This window comes from Callorhinchus milii, unplaced genomic scaffold (assembly GCF_018977255.1).
Source record: "Callorhinchus milii isolate IMCB2004 unplaced genomic scaffold, IMCB_Cmil_1.0 Scaffold3, whole genome shotgun sequence".
NCBI classification, from domain to species: Eukaryota; Metazoa; Chordata; class Chondrichthyes; order Chimaeriformes; family Callorhinchidae; genus Callorhinchus; species Callorhinchus milii.
In genome coordinates, this window is record NW_024704744.1 from 82,230,857 (window position 1) to 82,253,889 (window position 23,033).

Sequence of the window (23,033 nt, forward strand, 5' to 3'; positions counted from 1 at the left end):
AGCATTAGTTTAGGTTATGTGATTTGAAAGTCCTCCGACTTGCTGCTTGAACCCATACCCTTCTGATTCAACATTGGGCCGATCACACAGGGATTGCACCAACAAAATAAAAGGACACAGGCACAGCACAGATCCCAGCCAGCAGGAAACCCTTCAGAAAATTAAAACTAGTGGAAGCATCTGGGATGAAGGGCAGGTTAGTTTTGTATAGAGGATGCAAATGGGTTGGCTGCTACAGAGCAGAAGTAACATGACAGGATTGTGGTTAGGGGAAGCTTTATTCATTAGGCATTAACCTCACCTGATGCATCAGCATATTAAAATTTAACAAGGATTTTGAACTGGCCTTGTATAGACAGTAGGGCATCATGTTGTTTTTTATTATTAGTCCTGTAGCCTGTCTGTGATTGTATCAATATTTTAATCTTAAGACATATGATCCATGATGCATTGCTTGCATAAAATTGAGAGAAACAGTCTACAATTGCCCAGGAAATAATCATATGCTGTATATTTTTATTGTACCATGCATTATTTAATTAAAAAGGCAGAATCTGTCACAGGCAAAACAAGATTAAAAAGGTTGTGCTTTATTGCTTCTATATATTTGATTTATTTGTTCTACGAATCCTTATACATTAAGAATTTATAAGACATCATTCTGATGTGAAATATTAAGAGTTTATTTCTTTGGTAATTACAGTACAACGTGTTAAAAGAAAGAAGAAACAAAATAACTGCAACACTTTAGTACCTTAATAAGCTTCTACTGAATAATTATTTGCACAATTGTACCATGATGAGTTTAAGTTAAGGTCAACGGAAGAAAATATATCAATTGTAAGTTATTGTAATCGTTTACAATAATTAATAAAATGCACCAAAATGACATTTACTGACATTTATAAATCAAGCGTAATGGGAATTTTTAAAGGAATATTTGCAGTCATATGTAAACCATTAGAGCTAGTGAAATATTTCATTATCGTTTAATACACACCGTTTCAGAGGTAGTTTTTTTGCTTCCATAATTAATATTGCTTTTGGTAATCTTATGAGAGCATCAAACCCTGAGCGAGTGACTGCACAAGCTTTTGCGCAAGAACACAGCAGAGGAAATAATACACAGCCCACACTGGAGGGGACAAGCACAAAAACAACAAATTGCATTTGTATAGCTTCTGTCACATCGGGAGGACGTCCAAAGGCGCTGACACAGTAACCTCCACATAAAATGGATCAGCTAAAGGTGTAGTCCTCACGTGGGGGCTCTGGACGCTGTATTACAGAACTCAGAAAGAATTCTATCACCTGGAAAACGCTTGCATTACGATGAGTGTCAAGAGCCGCTGGAAGCTTTGACATATTAAGTGTCTGGCAATAGCAGATCAGCTGGAGTTTTACTCTCAAGATAATAATAATACTACAGTAAAACTTCCCATTAGTTGTATCAGCTGGGACCATCACAGTTAATATGACTTAAGCAAAGCCCGAATTATAGGCAAACTTTTATATGTAGTATAAAATGTAATCAATAATCTACATTGCGCATGCATAAGTCACTGCAGCTGGTAAGTGTACATGCGGTAGTGCGTTACTGCACCCATTAAGTGCTCATGCAATGGCAGGTCAAGCCTATGTTTCCCGCAATTCAATGTGTCTTTCGCCCACAAAACACAATCACTACACTTTACAGTATATTCTGTGAAGCCTTTGAAACTTTTCGAAGACGTGATAAGGTGCAATATCAAATGCAAGGATTATTTATTATTTGATCTGTTGTCACATGTGAACTTATCGGCAAGCATTGGAATCGCATTGAATTGCTGGAAATGAAATTCTTCTGCGCAGGCGTCGATGGCCCAAATCTATGTTTCCGCGATCCAATGCAACCGGTAAGCGTAGAAGTAATGGAGGGTAGGGGAGCGATGTTACGAGTTAGGGGATGAATAATATGACTAATTCAAAGAAATCTAAGTGGTTTTGATAGGAAATTGAATGGAACTCAGGTTCATGTACAATTTAGGCGATTACACAAATTTATAAAGTTTTACTGTAATAATCCTTTGTTCAATTGTCAAAATATCTCAAAGTGCTTCACAGGATTTGTGGCAAAATCTATTGATTGTGTATTTGTAGGTAAACGCAGCAGCCAGTTTGAGCACACCAATGTCCCACAAACAGCCATGAACTGAATGATCAATTTTATCCAGTGAATTGTTGTTCAGGAATCCAGGAGAAACTCCATTCTCTTTTTGAATAGTGCCCCAGGATCTTTCAGGTCCACCTAAACAGGCAGATAGGACCTAGGTTTAATGTCTCATCTGAAGAACAGCACCTCTGACAATGCAACCAACTCCTCCAGCACTGCACTAGAACATCAGCCTAGACTGTGATCTTAAAGTCCCAACATGGGGCTTGAACCCATATCCTTCTGACTCAGAGGATAGAGTGCTATCAACTGAGCCAGGCTGATACCCAATATCACCATTTAAATAGCCATTTGAGTTTCATTCTTTCATTAAAGCTAACCACTGACTAATAGAAAGAACGTAAAATTTTATTGTGTCGTCAAGTTGAAAGTGCTTTCCGTTGTGCTTTCACAAGTAATCATTAAGTGTAGTGACTGTTTTCTTTTGCACCCCACCTGCTCCATCTTCCATATGGAAGCCTTGAATAAAGACTCTTTTCCCTGAACCCCAAAGCTTACTTCAACAAAGGCTCCCGCACATTCTCCCATCAGCACCCGTGTAAAAATAGCAATTAGAATCTGGTTTCCTTCCCTCAAAGAGACAACGCCTGGCCTTCCCCAGCCTCAGCAGCACTGAGAATTCTCACCGGACATTCAGTGAATAAATCATCATGTCTCTTGGGGGAGTGGGAGGGGGTGGGAATTGTTCCTCTTGGTGTGAGCTTGTCCACCCTCCCTACTGGACTCTTTTTTTCGAGTTCCCTTTTGAAGAATTTGGTCATTGTTGCAACAACTGGTTTTCATTGGGAGTTAAGTGTCACTTGTCCTCTACCCTGCAGCAGAAAAGAACATTTTCCAATCTCAAATCCTGTACGACAAACACACACGCAGGAAACTCAGCTGCCGCTGCCCTTTGAGTGATTTATTTTTCAGAAGAATATTTTATACTTTAAGGGAGTAGGCGGTTATCTGTTATACAGACATTCCTTCTGTGATCCATCCAGTGGCACCATCGGATTAAGGTGCCCTTTGACACGATCCGTCATGTGATGCATAGATCCCATCACGTGGTCAGACAGATCAGTTCATGACTTTGATATGGGCGTTAGGTCCTCCCTACTGCCCCCAACCAAAGGCATGAGAGTTCATCGACCCTTTCCTTTTGTGGAGGTTGTCAGACAGTGAGTCACCCGAAAGGTTCAACAGTCTCCTGACCTTCAGATTCACGAGCCAGTCTCCTGTGTGAACTTGCAGTCTCATTACTAGGCAGATTGCTGTTACAATAGCTTCAAATTTGGTCCACGCTCTGAAGATTTTATGAGTCCAGGTTCAACTTGTGGCCATTGCACGCTGCACACAAAGGCTTTCCAAGTCCATCCCCATCTCTGAAAGTTATTTTTGTGAGGCTGATGAAGAGTTATGCGTGGAACCATCTTTCTTTATTGTGGGCATGTCCTGGGCAAGGTGACAAGGCAATGTATTCCTTTTGTCAGGAGTTACTGAGATATAGGCCCCTTGTAAATTTCAACAATCTCAAGATTCGAGCTGCTCCCCGTTACACAGACTGCAATGTGATACGATCTCATCACAATGCACAATCTTTGTATCGACTTTAACTGCTGCTCAAATGTTAAACTGTGAAATTCAGCATGCAATGAACAATGCAGTGATCCGCCCAAGTCCTCATGCGCTCAGCCGTTGGGTATCTATCATTCGCCTCTTGCTAGAAACAACAATCTTTACCTTATTTCTTTACATTGGGATTTCCTATTATAAGAAAGACAACCACAGTGTATTCATTTACAGTAATAATAACTAATAATTGCATTTGATATAGTGCCTTATCAAGTTGTTGAGACAGAATATACTTTAAAGTAGGTTGAATGTATCTTGTGGGCGAAAATGATGGTGTACTTCAGGAAGGCACAGCTGCAAGAGGGAGTCTCGCCCACTGTTAGGAGCACTTTGAAAGGTGCTTTGAGAAGATATTAGTTGATATCTTTAAACAATGCCTTTGTTGTCCCTTTTATTTTTTACATATGGTATAGCGCCTTTCACATCTGGAGGACATCTCAAAGAGCTTCACAGGATATACTGTAAAGTGAAGTGATGGGCGCTTTGCGGGTGAACGAGGCAGCCAATTTGCGCACAGCAATGTCCCACATACAGCCTGAGACGAATGAGCAATTATATTTGGGGCCTTGTTGGCCAAGACACCAGGAGAAATTCCTTCTCTTTGTGAAATAGTGGCGTGGGATCATTAACGTCCACATGACCTCGGTTTAAAGTTTCACCTGAAAGATGACACCCCAGACAATGAAATGTCTTCTCAGCACTACGTGGCATGCCAGCCTAGAGTCTGGACTAGACGCTAGACTATTTGAGTTTGAAGTCCCGAGATGGAATTTGACCCCACAACCTTCTGACTCCAAGAGAGGGGTTGTTGCCTCTTACAGTAGTCCTCTCAGTCAGTGCTTGCCAACCGGAACGTGATTCAGATCAGGACTCAGGGATGTGCAAGCTGTATGTAGGGTAGCAGGCTCCCTAACACCCATTACGATGTCACCCCTAGATAGCTGCGTTACCTCGTGACCTATACTTCTTCAGGTGGGAGTCTTACACCAGGTCTCACCCTATTCCTTGCTGATGGTAAGTGTAACAATGCACAGTGTCAACAACAGTACATTGTGGCTATCGAGAAAGAGCAGAGAACACTTTTGTATAAGGAAAAGCAGTGCTGCTGCATAGGCAGCTCTCAGAGAAAGGATTTATGTCAGAACAGTTCATCTACCATCAGAGGCTAAGTGCTTCTGTTATTACATAGACCCTGTGCGTGTGCCGACACTCAAAATCCATACAAGCCATTTTTTTGGCATCATAACTGTATAAGATGAGCTAAAACGAAGAAGGATGAGAGGTTAAACTGTTAGACTGTTGCCTTTATTTCACTTGTCACTTTATAAGCCCTCGGCAACACTGTTTTTTTTGTCTCCCAGTTGTTAACGGGTTAGATTTTAAGTCTTAAGTTAGCTCTGCACAACAGAAAAAGATGTAGCCTCTGTCAATACCGTAGCGAAATCTGTCCAAGCTACAGATTACAGTCACAGCAAATTACTATCCTCCCAAACGTACTCCTCTCCCACTGTCATTACGTAGCAGTGCAGAGAAGCACTTTGTTATTGCCCTGGTTTATTTATTGATCCCTGCATCCACTGAAAATTGCAACGCATCTAAAAATGGCCATTGCTAGAAACACATTCTAAATTGTTACTGTTGCTTTCATATTATGTCAAATCACTAGAATCTTGTATAATGCACCCACTAATATTGTTCAAAATTCACAGAGTGCTTTGTCAAACATTTGAATGCCAGCTGAGGAACAAGAGCTGTTCTTAAAGAATCTAACAGACCGAAACATCAATTTACACTGTGTCTTTCCTTTATCAAGCCATCACTCACACTCTCTCTTTCTCTCTCTCTCTTTTCTCTCCCCCCCCCACCCCCCCCACAATCAGGTCCCACAACTGCCTGCAGCGATAAAAGCAGTGATGACTTAGGTATTTTTATGTAACCTGTTGTCACAGATAATTTACAAAACATTCCTTTTTTTTAAACTGGGACAGAATGACAGTGCCCAATGCCCAAACTACCAATGATCTGTGACACCTCGACTACTTTGGAATTGTCTGTAAATAAAACAAACAAGAATGGGGGAGGGAGAGAATGCTAACATATGTGGCGAAAGCAGCATTGATGATGCTACGAGTATGTTAAAATAATAATAATATTTTTTGCATTTGATATAGCACTTTTTCGTCTCTTTTGAGACATCTCAAAGCGCTCCACAGAATACATTATAAAGTGGATTGACTGTGCATCTTGTGGGCAAAACTCGGTAGCCAACTGCGCACAGCAGTTTCCCACAAACAGTCGTGGATGGAGTGACCACTTCTTGTAATATAAAAAATAAAAACTATCCTCTCAAAATAATTAACGTTTTCTATCAAAAGTAGTGGTGAATATATCTGGCGTCCTGGGTGGCGGGAATGCAAGCAGTGTGGAATATGAAGAGTAAGCTTGTTCCAATAAACCGCCCCCCTTCCTTTTTTTTGTGTTGTTGAGTAATTTCCTGTTTACACTGGGAGAAGGGAAATCAAATTCAATTCAGTTTATATTGATCTGAACTGAATTCAATCTCCAAGCTCTCAAAAAGGCTGAAACTATACCTTCTTCTTACACAAACCATGCACCCAACTTTGGCAAATTGCAGCCAGTAGTTTATACCCACGGCTTTTTTTTTCACACACTCTTATAATAATAATCCATGCATTTGATATAGCATTTTTCACGTCTTCTAGACGTCTCAAAGCGCTTCACAGAATATACTGTAAAGTGAATTAACTGTGTATTTGAGGGCGAAACGTGACAGCCAATTGCACACAGCAGTGTTCCACAAACAGTCATGGGTATATATTCTGTGAAGCTCTTTTGAGATACCTCGAAGACGTGATAAGGCGCTATATCAAATGCAAGGATTATTATTAGTATATTTTATCTGCAGGGAAGTAGATAAAACCGATAACATTTTGAATTCAGAACAAATCAGAACAAATTGAGAACACGGCCTGCCCAAAAAACTCACGCTGATGCTCTGCTTGCTTTGCTTTGCTGGTGAGTTCAGTGCACTTTACTCTGGTGGTTTGGGCTTCTCATGACAAGTCCCATTTACCGCACACCTTGTTAAAGCGTACTGAACTCAGCGCTGTCCATCACTGCTGAATCACGTTCAGTTCCCACCCGAGGCGCTACTACGACAATGGGGTGGCAACTGATCACCTCCAAAAATATCTACGCCTTGCCAAGTTATCTAAAATGACTTTGTTTCCCTTCACCCCTTTCTCCCCACTACTCTGTTACTTTCGCTCACTGAATATACAGTCAATTCACTTTACGGTGTATTCCTTGAAGCGCTTTTGAGACATCTTAACGACACGATAAGGAGCTCCATCAAATGCAATGATTATTATTGTTATTATTACTTTTTCAAATCCTTGCCTGTACGAACAAGCTGCTGTGTTATGAGCAAAGTCACCAGGGAAATATCAAGTCTCTTTCGAGACATCTCGACATGGTAAAGGCACTTTGAAAATTCAAGCCCTCCCACACTCTTTCTCCTTTCTTTACTTTTTTTTTGTCTTTCTCTCTCTCTTTGACCTCTGTACCTTCTTCCCTGCTTATCCTTTCCTGAACCCTGATTGCTAAGGTCATGGGTCCAATCAGAATGAAGTTCCTCCCCTAGCATCGTGGCCAGTTGACTGCTCGAGGCACATGAGCTTGAACACTGAGCGTCCCCAGAGTATTTGTAAGTGCAAACCACGATTGAGCCTGATCTTGTCTTTTCCGCCCACTGTCCCCACAGTGATCTGTGTTCGGCAACCAAGAGCAAACATTGTGACTGATAATGTTTATCTTTTTTTAAAAAAGAAATGTAATCCAGATACACAGCGGATGCTACCTGTGCTGTCTCCTTCGCTGACCCAGCTAACAAGCCAGGACCATCTCTATCGCACTGTAAATCAGCAGCTGAGAAGACCTACATTCACCCCTCCCTCCCCATTCTGTGGCTTGGAGATGTAGTGCCCTAACCCTCAGTGATACCACTTCTCACTAATTCATAGAGGCCAGAAGGATAGCCGGTCTGGGAAATGGATAGCGTCGCTCTTGGTATAGTGGAGAGCAAAGTTGCAAAGTCGAGTTCAAGCTACAATGTTGGGGCTGCCCAGCGGGAACAGTGAACTGCATCTGTCTCAAGATGACCTTCTGTGTCGATTCCGACGATCCTTTGGCATCCTTTCAGTTGGTGAACAAAATAAAACAGCAACCGAGAGGAACCAAGCGAAAATGATACCAGGAACCGTCAATTGCCCAACTGTGTTGTGATTGTATTTTGTAGGTGAAATCGACAGTCAAACCTTTGCATAGCAATGTCGCACGTACAGCCCTGAAGTGAAGGACCAATTTTTTATCTGGGGTATTGTTGGCCAGAGCAATGGGAGGAACTCCCTTCTCTTTTAAATAGTGCTACGGGATCTTTAATGGTCACCTAAACTGTAACAAAGCAGTGCTCCCCCCAGCACTACCCTAGAATGTCAGCCTAGACTCTATGAGACAGAGTCCCACCATAGGGCTTAAACCCCAAACCCTCTGTGTCAGAGATGAGAGTGCTACGAACTGAGTCAGGCTGACACCATATGGATGTAATGTGGGATATTTGAGTAGGGAAACATGCTGAGGTCTGGTAAGACGCAATGTAAATTTCTGTGTAATAACCTGCCAGTCTAAACCCTTAGTTTAAGCCAATTACTTTTCCATCACAAGAGATAATAAGGTGAGGAAGGCAATGACATTTTAATTGGGCAGAATTACATGCAGGAGGTCAGTCAGTCTTTTCAGTCAACTGAAACAATCAGCTGTAAAATAATACTGTACTGTTGGTTTTTCCAAATAATAATAATAATCCTTGCATTTGATACACAGTAAATTCCTGATAACTCGACCCTGGCCTAACTTGTCATTACCACTTAAGTCATCATGCTATCAATATCGCAGCTGCATTTATTCATGTATCTATGCATATGCCTAACTCGCCACTCCTGATAACTCGTCACTGGGCCCTTTTACCTCAAAGTGATGAGTTATCAGGAGTATGCTGTAGCTCTTTTATTACAGTGAGATGTCTCAAAATGATTCACAGGATTTTCCTGTAAAGTGTAGTGAATGTTTATTTTTAATATCTCATCCGGCACCTTCAACAGTGCATCCTTGCATTGCAGTGTCAGCCTAGACTGTGAGTTCAAAGTCCCGATGTGCATCTTGAACCACAACCTTCTGACTCAGAGGCAGGAGTGCTCCCAACTGAGCCAGGCTGTCACCTAAATAAACCGGTCGTTGAGACCTTAGCAAATTGTCCTGGATATACAGGGTGGGGTGGGAGGTGGAGAAGGGATTCTTGAAGTTGGTTGTTTAAAGTTACTACTTTGATTCCAACTTGGTGATTATATTGCCAAATAACACCGCAGTATTGGCACATGGATTAAGAGCGGGTATGGATCTGGTCAGAGATCTGAATAGACCTAATCTAGATCAGTTTGGCCACAGCGAGGCTTCAATACATGCTGTTACCGTGTCCATGTTCGTTCCCCTTAAAATACTAAACAAATTCTAAATCTCAGCTGCTCATTTACCACTATCTAAACCTAAGCTGAACAGAGTAAGTCGTTATTTTTTGAAGTGTAACCCCTTTGCAGTAAACGAGTCATGAGTCAGAGAACAGGATTGCTTAGACACGGTCAGCAGGGACCAGTTTTCACAACCTCAAGCAGAGCAGTAGACTGGACTTGTCCTAAAGTAGCTGGTTTCTAATTTTCCATTCAGCCAGCCTGGCTCATTGGCAGGGCTTAGGAAGCAAGGTCAGTCAGTCTCTTAGGAGAAGGGATCCATCCCAATCAGCTCCTCTTAACCCAGCAAACCAAAGCCTTTTTCACACATGGAATGCATTGCCACGTTAAGAGGGAAATAAATAGGTAAATAAAATATAAAGGCTTGAAGGGATGTGGAGATAGGGTGCTTGCTCTCCAACAGTCCAGCACTGCATTGACTCAGAGGCGAGAGAGCAACCAATTAAGCCAAAGGACACACAAATACACAAATTGGGTCTGACTGAATCAAAGGCGAGTCAAAAGAGATAGGAAGGAAACCATATTGAAACATTGATATAAATGCAAGATATTGTTACTGTTGCTGTTGATATTGATGAATATGCTACCAGTGGTTGATGCTGTTACATCAAAATGTCTCGGAGAACATTTTATTGCACACACACTGTCATCAAATGCATCTTAGTCATGATTTACAGCACTATTTAGTGGCATGCAAGCAAAACAACCGATTTTAATATACCCATTAGCAACAGTGCACTCTTCGCACATAATGATACCATGGAAGGAATGAAGAAAGGAAATTACCGTTAGTTTGGTGTGTAGCAGAATGCTGGGAATGAAAACAAAGGAATATCCCCATCTTTGCCAGCTTTTAATTGTTTTATACAGTAAAATTAAAATTGAAGTAACTGACTTATTGACCCAGAGACAAGGAATGGGGGGGTAGGGATTGAGATATGTTTGTTTTTCTGCCAATTATGTTTGTTTTTCTGCAATATTGTCACTTTAAAAGTTCTGTGTTTGTGTGGAGGGACAGATAGTACTGTAAATCTAGAGACTCAATAACGAGCAACTCGGCTCTATTGATGTAGCATTCTAGAGAATCCAGATATTGACAACATGTTGAATTCAGCCTTAACTTTGAAGCCAGTTTTCTGTGAATTAACTCATAGAAAAAAAAACAGCTTCAAAATTAACTTCAAAGCTGCCTTTAACAATTTGCCAAATTCTGGACGCTCAGAAAAGCTCATATCATGGCTCATAAAAGCAAATATCATGGCTCGTGTGAAGTATAAACTCGCACGAAGTATTTGGGCCGAATAATCTGTTTCTGTGCTGTAATAATCCGTTATGTGAGACCCTAAATGTCATCTAGTCTTATCCTGTATGATCATTTTTGTCTTAATATTTAAGAGGGTGCAGAACTGTATAAAATTCAGTCCTGCATTTAGAAGACATGTTTTCTTGCAGTTCTTAAACAGAAAATTTGCTTCCTAATTAAGACAGAATTTAAGAATTTTTCACGGTTTAAATTTTAAGGTAAAATGAGCTACAGGCTAAGACGAGGTGGAATATCATGCTTCTGGAGGTTCATGAGGTGCAGGGTTGTGATGGACAAATTAAATGAATAACCAAATAGTAATCTAAAATTGATCATTCACTTTATGTTGCCAGGACTTTGAGCTCACAGTCTAGGCTGACACTCCAATATGGTGCTGGGAGTCCTGCAGCTCAGTGGTTGGAGCACTCGCTTTGCAAGCGAGAGACCTGGGTTCGATTCCCGGCAAAGTGAAACCTTGGGCAAGTTTCCTTACTTCACACGCCTGATAATAATCCCTCAAAAAAAATAATGAATTGGTCATTTTCAATCCACGACTATTTGTAGGACACTGCTGTGCGGCATTGGCTGCTGCGTTTTGCTCACAAATTTGCAGTTCAATTCACTTTACAGTCTATTCTGAAGTGCTTTGAGACATCTAGAAGATGTGAAAAGGGCTATATCAAATGCAAGGATTATTATTATTATTATTATTATTATTATCAGAGGTGCTTACCCTTCAGATGAGACATTAAACAAAGGTCTCATCTGCCAGTTCAGGTGGACGTTAAAGATCACACAACACTGTTCGAAAAGAGATGGAGATTTCTCCTGATTCCCTGACCAGGAATCCCGCAGATAAAATTGGTCACTCATTTCATGGCTTTTTGTAGGACATTGCTGTGAAACTCTTTGAGATGTCTTAACAAATGTGATAAGATTTCAACAAATATGGTCAAATACAAGGTTTATTATTAATTTTCAGCTTGCTCAATCATTAAACAATGGTGATACCACTGTGTGTATTGTATCAGTTGTTGACTGCTGGTTTGTGGTGTTTATCAATGGAATATCATTTTAAGCAATCCCAAATGCACTTGTAATTGTCAAGTAATCATTTACTTATTATGCAAATACCATGCGTTATGTGTCACATCAGAACTTTGATAAACTTAGACAAATGCCATTTATTTGATTAATATGTCTTCAGTTGAATTAATACTTTGTGGAGCTGGATTTATCAGCTTGCAAGCATTTGTTTTTTACAACACCAAAAAAAACATTGTTTTCCAATGTTCAGATATCCTGGTTCTACGATCAAAAGGAAAGGAATGCTTTTAGAATCTAATCTGCACTAGAATAATAATACATAATAATAACAATAATCCTTGCATTTGATATTGCGCCTTATCACATCTTCTAGACACCTCAAAGGGCTTCAGAGAATATACTGTAAATCACTATAAATTTCCTGGCGTTTTTAATAAGAACTGTCTGTAAAAAATCAACATCTACTTAGTTTTCAACTTACCAGTCACCCAGCATCTGGTTGAGAAACTATTAAACCAATCCCAAAGATTAGTGGTTTGTGTGCTCGTCTCACAAGCGAGACGGCCCAGGTTCGATTCCCGAGTGGGGCAAAAACATAGGAAATTTTTCTTACTCCACATGCCTCTGTTTACCTAGCAGTAAGTAGGAAAACCAGGTGTCAGACGATTGGCGGATTGCTTTACAGGGGTAATAATCACTAAAAAAATTGTGGTCACCATGACTGTTTGTGGGACACTGCTGTGCACACTTCAGGGTTTTGCCCACAAAATGCACAGTCAATCCACTTTATAATATATTCTGTGAAGTGCTTGGCAACACCTCAACTACATGATAAGGCGCTATATCAAAAGCAAGGATTATTTTTATTATTATTGTTTGACTGCAGTAATGTTTCCTGCTTGTTGTTTTGTTCGACCTTCAACCCTGCTCTAATCTTTCATCCAGACTCTGGCCAAATCCACTTTCCTTCATCTCTGCCAGCACGTCACCACCAACCCAACAAATCTCTCTTCCACCTCTTTGTCACCTTCAGACTTGACTTGTGAAACGTACTCCTTCCTGATCTCCCTGTCCACCCTCTACTGGCTCCAGATAACCCAGTTCTCCGCAGCCAGGATTCTGGTCGACAATGCACCAAATTATGTTAGAGAACTCGCAGCTCACCACAAGCCTGAGATGTGACGGTCCACACCTACACCACAATTCAGTAGAAATAATTGCTTTAAATTGAAAATGCAACCCCTTGTTTCCTGCATAATTAGAGTGTGAAGCAGTGGGCATAACTAGAATTTCATTCAAGAAATCATTTCAAAGGTAGCAAGTGCAACGTAAGACATGTTTGTTGATCGAATGTTGCTGCCTTATCGATGTGGGCTCCGATGACGAGCAAACAACAAACAATAACAGATCACATTTCTAAATCCAGAAGTCAACCATGCACATCCATGCCCTTTACACTTTGCTATGGCAAGAGATCATTGTGAATGATATTTCTTACTTTCCTAGAGCATAAATATAATGCAAATTAAAATTCCTGTGAGCGTGTTAGACACTTTTAGTAGTTACATTATTAAGCTACTGACAGCGTGATAGCTGGATGAATTTATCACTAATTCTGTAATTTTCTTACACATCTAAATACAACAAAAAAACAACCTCTGTGATTTTTTTTATTTCCCCAAGTGAGTCCTTCATTATTTCATCAGTCAGTGCAGAAATTTGATTTCAGCAGGAGGACAATAGTGCAGCTGATTATTATTATTCAGTATGTGACACTACACCATGTGAAATAAAATCTATAGTGCATTAAAATGACAGAACAGGTGGGAGGCCAATTCATTTACAAGTGTACGAACATAATGTTAATGCCTGGCAACATAAAATGGAAATCAACTCTTCTTTAACTTACCCTCAAAGGCCCCCAAAAGAACACGCAAAGTTGGGAATGGGATTTGATCCATCTGCTCCTGCTCAGAGTTTTCCTAAGACAATCGCCTTAGCATCACTGAATGAAATATTCAGATAGATTGAGTATTAATGAAAGGTGACAAAGGGTTTGTTTTTCACCAATACATTTCATGCTGCGTTTAGTTCACATTTTAAACAGTAATAAGAAAGGGCTTGATCTGGAGTAGGGGGAGGGAGGGTTCAATTGATGACAGTATTAAAAATGTAGAATTTGATAATAAAGCAACCTCCATCTTTAAAACACCACTCAACATCTCACAGTTTGTATTGTTGATTCGCGTTGCATTCTGCAATCAAAATATTAAATGGAGATTGTAATAATAATAATACTCTGTATTTGATGTAGCACTTTTCATGTCAGGAGGACACTTCAAAGTGCTTCATAGGATATATTTTAAAGTGTAGTGACTCTGTAAATTTGCGAATGTCTACATATGGGGATGTTTTGCCACTGATTTTCATCCTTTTTTTTTATCCTTTGTGTAAAATATCTATTAGGAATGCATATCGCTGGGTGACATGCAGACGATGATATATGAGTGCACACAGTCTGATTCCCAGAGGCTACTGGAGAAAGGACGGAGCACAGCTTTGGCATGTTGAAATGATTCGAAAGGGATTTTCAGCCTATCCAATGGCCAAACACTAATTTATATTAAAAAAAGGGGATTAAAAGAAATAAATTCAATGTTTGTTCAGAAGCAATTTGCATTAACATGGAAGCTGACTGACTGCCCACCTGCCCTCCTGTCCACCAGGATTATCCTCTGCTTGTCGGTAGAGTTGTTGACCTTTGCTAGTGTGCGGTTAAGAAGGAAATAACCCCCATGGCGTTTATATAGTTTATAAAATTATTTCAGCTAGCTTGGAGGTGTCAACTTGTCTAAGGGACTAGCATTCTAGGCTCTGAGTCAGAGGGTTGTAGGTTCAAGCCCTATTTTGGGCCTTTGAGCTTCTAGCCTAGGTTTGCACTCCAAAGCAATGGTGGAGGAGCGCTATTTTGTTATAGGTGCTGTCCTGTGGAAGAGTCAAGGTCAACCAAGGTCCTATCTGCCTGCTCAGGTGAACTCTTTGAAATGAGAAGAGAGTTTCTCGCAGTGTCCTGGCCGACAATCCCCCAGATAAGATTGGTCATTCACTTCACATCTGTCTGTGGGACATTACAACATTGTTGTGTGTAAATTGCCATTCACCTACAAATGATACTTTACAGTAGAATTCTTTTAGACGGTTCAATTTTGTTATAAAATGCGATATCAATGCAAATGTAGGGATTATTAATAATTCATGGTGTTGTTGCTCTACTCTCAGGCCAATATTTCAGTAAAAAGAAAAAAATACCTATAAGAGATACAATAGATGATACAAATGGTTGAAGAATGAAGCACCTTGAATAGTCTTGAAGATATTGGCTTCAGGTTGTACAATTTACCAGTCCACACATGTTATAATAATAATAATAATAATAATCCTTGCATTTGATGTAGCGCTTTTCACGTCGGGAGGACATCCCAAAGCGCTTCACAGAACACACTGTAAAGTGAATTGACTGTATATTTGTGGGCGAACGCGGCAGCCAATTGCGCACAGCAATGTCCCACAAAGAGTCGTAGATTGAAAATGACCAATTTATTATTGTTTTTGGTTTTTTGGAGGGATTATTGTTAGGTGTGTGGAGTAAGGAAACTTGCCCAAGGTCTCGCCCTCTGCCTGGAATTGAACTCAGGTCTCTCGCTTGCAAAGCGAGTGCTCTAACCACTGAGCTACAGGACTCCACGTGAGTTATGCCAGTGATGGTGGTGGTGACTTATTGGGTGTTGAAGCTTTCAGATCCTGCCTTCTCCAGGCTGCAGATCGAGTCGGACAACAGCTAATCTCAATTGGAAAGAAGCAGTATTATTTTATTTGTCCTATCTGCTAGTCTACATTCTGGAACATTGCACCACTTGAAGCTCTTATCCATCTCCATTCCACCCAACCAGAACTCTTTCGCCCACAAAATACACAGTCAATCCACTTTACAATATATTCTATGAAGCACTTCGAGACATCTCAATGACGCTATATCAAATGCAAGAATTATTATTATTATAATTGGCTTGACACTCAGAATGCTTCACAATTGAGTGGCAATCCAGACCCCAGACATATCTCCTCCTTATCTCTTTGGTGTGCTCCCATTGACTTCAACCGCTCTACCCAGGTTCCAGGAGGGAGAACCCGTCACAGGAATGGAGGGGGTGGGTGACGTCTAAAATGCGACCTCGGCAACAGGATTCCAAAAGAAACAGACGTTCGCTGGCTGCCTGAGCCAGTGGGAATGACACCCCAATGAAATCTCCTTCTGAGGCATTGGAGCATTGGTAAGCGTGAAGCACAACTGGCTACCAGCAGGATTCGATATTTATTATTCCTGCCACAATCGCTTGGTTTCAAACCCTGTTGCGTGATCGTTCCACTTTGGTTCACCATAAGTATTTTTGTTAACAGAGATCAAGGGAATCTCTTTTATAGACCTCTTATCCCCAAACTAGCTCGCGCCTGATTCAGTTCTGATCGTATTCCTTTTCTGTCAGACAGGATTTTAATAGCAGATTAATGGCCTAAGTCTTACAGCCAGGGGAGCATACACCAGCGAGTCATATGACAAAATCCATAGAGAGTTTGTTCATCAGGATACACAATCAATCATTAGTCTCAATTTGGATGGAAAGTTATCAGTTCTCAGTTGCAGGGACTGTAGATATTCTCTGGCTCTGTTCCTGCATAACTAATGCCTTTGTATTTCCTTTGTACTTATCACACTCTTCTCAATTTACTCCTTTGTCTATTCAGGGTAGTACCAAAATAATAATATTAACAATATAATCCTGGCATTTTATATAGCATCTATTATGTTTGAACATCTCTACAACCCTGTGGAGTCCCATACCCTAGTGGCTAGCACAAGGATCCAAGTTCGAATCCCAGGTGGGGCAAAACCTTAGGCAAGTTTCCTTACTCCACACTCAACACCTCCTCCCTATTCCCCCACCCCAAACCACCCCTACACACACAGCCCTCTCCACATCTCCCTTTCACTCTATCCTTGTAAAGCACTTTGAGACGTTCTCCCTAGAGGTAAGGTGCTATAAAAGTACATATTGTTGTATATTAACGGATTGCTTTCCAAAGGTAATAATCGCTTCTAAATAAATAAATAAATAATGTAGTCACTCAATCCACCACTTTGTGTGGGGATACTGCTGTTAGCAATTGGCTGGCGCATGTCTCCCACAAAATATACAGTCACTACACTTTACAGTAAATCCTGTGAAGCATTTTGAGATGTATTGAAAATGTGATAAGGCGCTATATCAAATGAAAGGATTATTATTATATTTGCCTGCATAAAGTAAACATTATTATAATAATAAATAACAACAATAATCCTTGGCTTTGATATGGAATCTTATCACATTGTCGAGAGATCTTAAACCACTTGAAGGGTATACTGTAAAGCGGATTGACTATGTACTTTGTGTGCAAAACCCAGAAGTGAGTTTGCACACAACAATGTCTCATAAACAGGAACGGCATGAATGACCAATTTTATTTGGCGGATTTGTTGCCCAGGACATCAGAAGAAACTCCCTTCGAATAATTCCATTTAATCTTTAACGTCCACCTGAACAGGCAAATGGGACCTCAGTTTAACGTCTCATCCACTTGATGCATTGTACATATAGTGAAAACAGGAAATGTAATATTAACTGGCAAAATACAAAAACTTCAACACTGCAGTTTCAACTATACGTGATCGTGGCCTGAGGGTTAGAATTGATAAGACTGAGATCTGCCTTTATATTTTATAAGGGTTGCCTTAAACCTATGGCACCACCTCAAACTCTGATGACATTTCAGGTATTAAGCAATAAGTCAAAGATTCATTAGAAGAAATGAATGCTATTTTCAGCAAAGCCAAAATCACCATTATTCGTTTTTAACGTGATTTCTACAGCAGTACGAAACCAGGTTGTACCTGGGATGAGATACTTTGTCACTGGCTCTCAAATAGGTTATGCAGGCATTAGGGTGTCTCATATGTGATGTTGTGGTAACCAAGATCATCATTGATACCCTTCCCCCCCAACCATACACAGTGTGAAAAGGGGAAGGGGGGGGCAAGATCATTCCCTTCCTCCCCCCCAACTAGATTTTGTTCTCAGTCTAGTTACATTCCCTGTGGTAAAGGATACTCATTCCATTTAAACGCAATATTAAAGCAAAAGAAGCTAAAGTAAAGGTTAAAGCCTGCGTTGGGTGGACATAGTTTCTTTAATAAGTCCCCAGTGAGGAGTGGAAAATGAAGCTGGAATGATGTGAAATATTTCTAATACAAATTTTATTTCTTAGTAAAACCGCTCAAGTGCTTCTGTATAACATGAACTACCTGAACCAAATCAAATCCATAGGTCAATCTCTCCAGCAGCACTCCTCAGATAACAAAGTCTTGTTCTGTGAATCTGTTCAATATATTAAAGTTGATTCACTCGGACAGTATGTAAGATATGATACATTAATCTGGGCTATTTCAATTTCTAAGGCTGGGACTATAAAATTGGTGCGCTGCATATCTAATTTTTTTGAATACCTGATTTATGCACCCATCTGATGGGCAGACTCCTCTGGATTGTGTATGCGCCTGCCGCCTTAACAATGGGCCGCATCAGTGCTCAAATCTTATCTCGTTAAATCAGACAAATGTAGCTCCTCCGAAGGAAGGAATTAACAGCCCAGACAGTTCAAAGAAGTAAATTTTAATCCTGTTTGTAAGGTGTTTCATGGTTTTCTGCTGTGTGATTAAGGTCACAGAGCGAGGGCCTTATTGGCTCGGCTAATTCGATTGTGGCAGAACAATGGCACTGAACTTTTCTGCCAGTGAAGTGCATACTAATTATGTGATTTGTCCTTGATAATGACCTTGGCAGGTCACTCAGCAGTTGTGATCTGTCACTGACTTCTAATCATGTATTATCGTCTGGGTGAGTCAGTGTAGCACCCTAAGCTTTCTGTCTTTACAGTGATGTGGCACTGTAATTACCTTATGCCAAGTGGATATACACAGACTGAATTAAGTGATCACAGTGATTGCCTTCAAAAACTCTCTTCATTTTTTTCTCTCTATCTCGCTCCCCCTCTCTCTCTCTCTCTCTCTCTCTCTCTCTTTCTCTCATTCGCCCTCTGTTCCCTCAGCGCCGATTCCCTGCAATTTTATATTTAAAAAGGGCAAAAAGCGGTCCATAAAGAAAAGGGCAGCGATTTAGAGAGTGGGGTGGTGGGGGGGGGGGGGGGTTGGGGGAATCGGGGATGGAGAGATACTTTGTTTTACTGGTGTAACACAACAAATTGTCAACGTTCTTGATTGGCACTTCTTCACAAAGATGTTTTAAAAAAACTAGTCTTGATATGGGGTGGTTGTGGGGGGAGGGTGGAGAGGCGAGGGTTGATGAGGGTGGTGGGAAGGTTCGGTGTGTGTGTGTGGGGGAGGTGGATAGGAAATGGAGACTACATAAATTTGACATGTACGAGAATAATGGCCGAATCTATCAAGTTTGATCAGGGCTAGGATAATGAAGTAGTGCATCCATCCTATTCGTAGCAGGAACAATGAACACAGGCGTCGAGATCTGTAAATGTGCTGTTCTCTTTTGCAAGGAATAAGCAATAGCCAGCAGGGAGCTGGTAGATAATTACACAGTATTTGTGCAATTTCAGGAAGCTTCCCGCACAGGTTGAATGCTTGCAGTATATTAAAAGGCAGTGCAGTGAAATGCTTTTAATGAATATTTTTGTCAGAAGGAGCAGGCGTTTGAATGATTTTTGTGCAGTAAAGCCGGAGGTGAAAAATCACTGTCAAAATATCTTTTTTGTCTTATGCTATTCATGGTTTTATGACATTAGGCACCTTGGACTAATAGAATCACTGGCCGCTATTTATGCTAAGAGTAAACGTTATTTAAAACCCAAGCCTAATGGGGAAGTGTTTGGAAAACAATTGATAAGTTACCTGCATCATTTGCTAGGATTCACAACAATAATGCGACTCTCCCTTCCCTTTCTTGTGCTTAATAGGACTCGGGTTACTAACAGAGGCACTATTTTACTTGGGTGTCAGCCTGGCTTAGTTGGCACCAACCTCAACTCTGAGTCAGAAGGAAACGGGTTCAGGTCCCACATTGGGACTTTGAACTCACGTAGACTAGGCTGACATGGTGGTGCAGTGCTGGAAGGATGCTGCATTGTCAGAGATAATAATAATCCCTGCATTTGATGTATCACCTTATCATGTCTTCGAGTCATCTCGAAAGCGCTTAACGGAATATACTGTAAAATTAATTGACTGTATATTTTGTGGGCGAAATGTGTCCTTTGGATGAGACATTAAACTAAGGTCTTGTTTGTCTGTTCAAGTGGATGTTAAAGATTCCATGGCGTTATTCAAAATGGGAAGGAAGTTTCTCCCGGTGTCCTGGCCAACAATCCCCCAGATAAAATTGACCATTCACTTCATGGCTGTATGAGGGACATTGCTAGGCACAAATTAGCAACCGTGTTCACCAACAAAATACAAAGTCACAACATTACCGAGAATCTTACTTTGAGACGTCTTCCTGACGTGAAAGGCGCAATATCAAATGCAAGGAGTATTATTTTTTTAACAAGAGAAGAATAGCGAAAGTAACTGAATTTTTGATAATTAAAAACAGTTTCTGAATTACAGTCAAATCCATAGCTCGAAATGCTATGGTACAAATAAATTCTTGGCATTTTCTTGACATAACCAAATTTCTATCTTTTGTTAACTTTATAGTTTATAATGGTGAAGGCAGTGCTGTCACAGGATATGAAAATCTGCTTATAGGCAACTTTCTCTCCATTGCAAACGTGACATGATGCCGCTGCACTTTAAAATAATTATATTTATGCAGTTCCTGATTCAATCATAAAACATCATAAATTATAGCAAAATAATATTTCTGCTCGATAAAGATTAATCTTTAATACTGGAAGCGTCTTTGAAATGAAAAAAAACTTGAGAGACTACATTTTTTATAGGATTTAGAGGATTTTTCACTCGCAGTATAAAAATACGAGCTTATACAGTTTGTCTAAATAATGTCATTTAATAGGCATTTTGAAACAAAATTAAGCTATGGATTTGAAGATAATAATCAGTAATAATATTATCTTTCATCTTATATCATTTGATATAGCACCTATTACATCAAAATGTTTCAAACGCTTCACAGGGAATTGTTGTCAAGTGTAGCGACTGTTTAGTTGTAGACTGATCTCGCAGGCAGTTGGCACACATTAATGTCCCACAAAACAGCTATAGAGTGAGTGTCCAATTTATCTGAAGGATTGTTGTCCAGGACAACAGGAGAAATGTTTGAACAGTATCGATAATAAATAATATATACAATAAAAACCCTTACATTTGATAAAGCGCTTATCACGTCTTCGAGATATCTCAAAGCTCTTCACAGAATATGTTGTAAAATGAACTGATTGAATATTTTTCGGGTGAATACTGCATTTGAACTATATCTAGGCTTGAACCCACAACTGACTCAGAGGAGAGGCTACTGTCTGAGCCAGGATGGACAAGCTATTGTATCAATACAGTTTTGAAAATTAGGCTGAATAAATGTTCATGTCTTATTGACCCTTTACGCTCCTCAGTCACATGATGTGATGCTCTGTTAATACAGACAGTAAACATAGCCCACACCTCAGTAGAGACTGACTCAATTTCTGGAGTTTGTTATTGAGCACATTAGTGTGTGCCACCAACTCAGCTATATTTTTGCTCAGAATTTAAAGCCCAGTGTATGATGTGATTTGATATTGCCTCACATTTCATGTTGATGTCCCACTAAATCAGTGTAAACAGTTTATTAGCACAGGAGCAACTCATTAAAGCACTTTGAGACACCACGCCCACTGAAATAATGTGCACTGTTTATGGGTCCCCAATGTCAAAGGAAGTACTGAAACACCCTCTTTATGAGACGCCCTTCACAAGCACATGGCTTTTGTATCGCTCCCAAAGGGAGAGTAGTAGGGCTACTTTATTCTGTGTTATTGATTTCTACGGTGTATAATGATAGGTCTGTGCTCATAAGGTTGGGAGAAGATGCTGTGAACATCTTCTAAAGTGAGCTAGGAAGTGAGCTGTCAAACTCGGGTAGCAAGTGATAAGACAAGCAATAACGTTCTTATAACTAATGCAACATTAAAAACTCTCTTTCTCTTTCAACTGTTCAACGGCCTGCTGTGCACTGCAAGCATTTTTTGTTTTATTCGGATTTCCAGCCTGCACAGTTTTTCTTTTTATGCCTTTAACTGTACCTGGTGAAATATATTCATTACGTGCGGAATTCACAGCATGTTCAATGGGCATTGCAGCATCTGAAGTTTCCTTACATTACTGTACTTTAATGGATCTTAAAAATGTGCTGTTTGAGAGGCCACAGTATGAGATATAGAGTAAATGAGGTACAGATACTGTGACAGATACTGTGTGGGTCAAGGGCAGCGGTGCGAAAAGATGGGGACGTGGTCTATGAAGCTAAATCTATTGTGGATGTAGATGTGGTCAAGTCTCCACATTGCAAACTGGTAATGTATTATGTACTTATAACCCCATTTTGTTGCTTCTGGGTTTAAGACTATCCCAAGCAGTTTGGTGTGTAAGATTCCCAAAGCCCCTTTGCTCACTGACCTGAATTCGGACTTTGTTACTTTGCACGAGCCCCCAATGGCTAGTATTGCAGATTTTGCAAATCAAACTGTTTCTGCTGTTTGCAAACCAGAAGTCACTATCAACAAGACAAATCCAGTTTGAGGGCATTATATTGTCGATCAAAATAGTATCAATAAAGTACATCTTGCCCAGGAGTGCAAGCAAGGTGTTAGAAAAGTTTATGCAGATATGAAAGCTACATCTGATAAGTTTGGGCTGATAATAATAATTAATCTTTGCATTTGATATAGCACCTTATCAGATCAAGCCAGCACTTCACAGAGGTTTTTTTGTTCTGTAAAGTTGAATGACTATGTATTTTGTAGGCCAACACAGCAGCCAACTTATGTACAGTAAGGTCCCACAAGCAGCCGTGACATGAATGACCAATTTTAATAACCTTGGGCAATGTTGCTCAGGACGTCAGGAGAGACTCCCTTGTCTTTTTACATAGTAGCAACACTCCCCCCGTACTAAACTGAAGGGTCAGCTTTG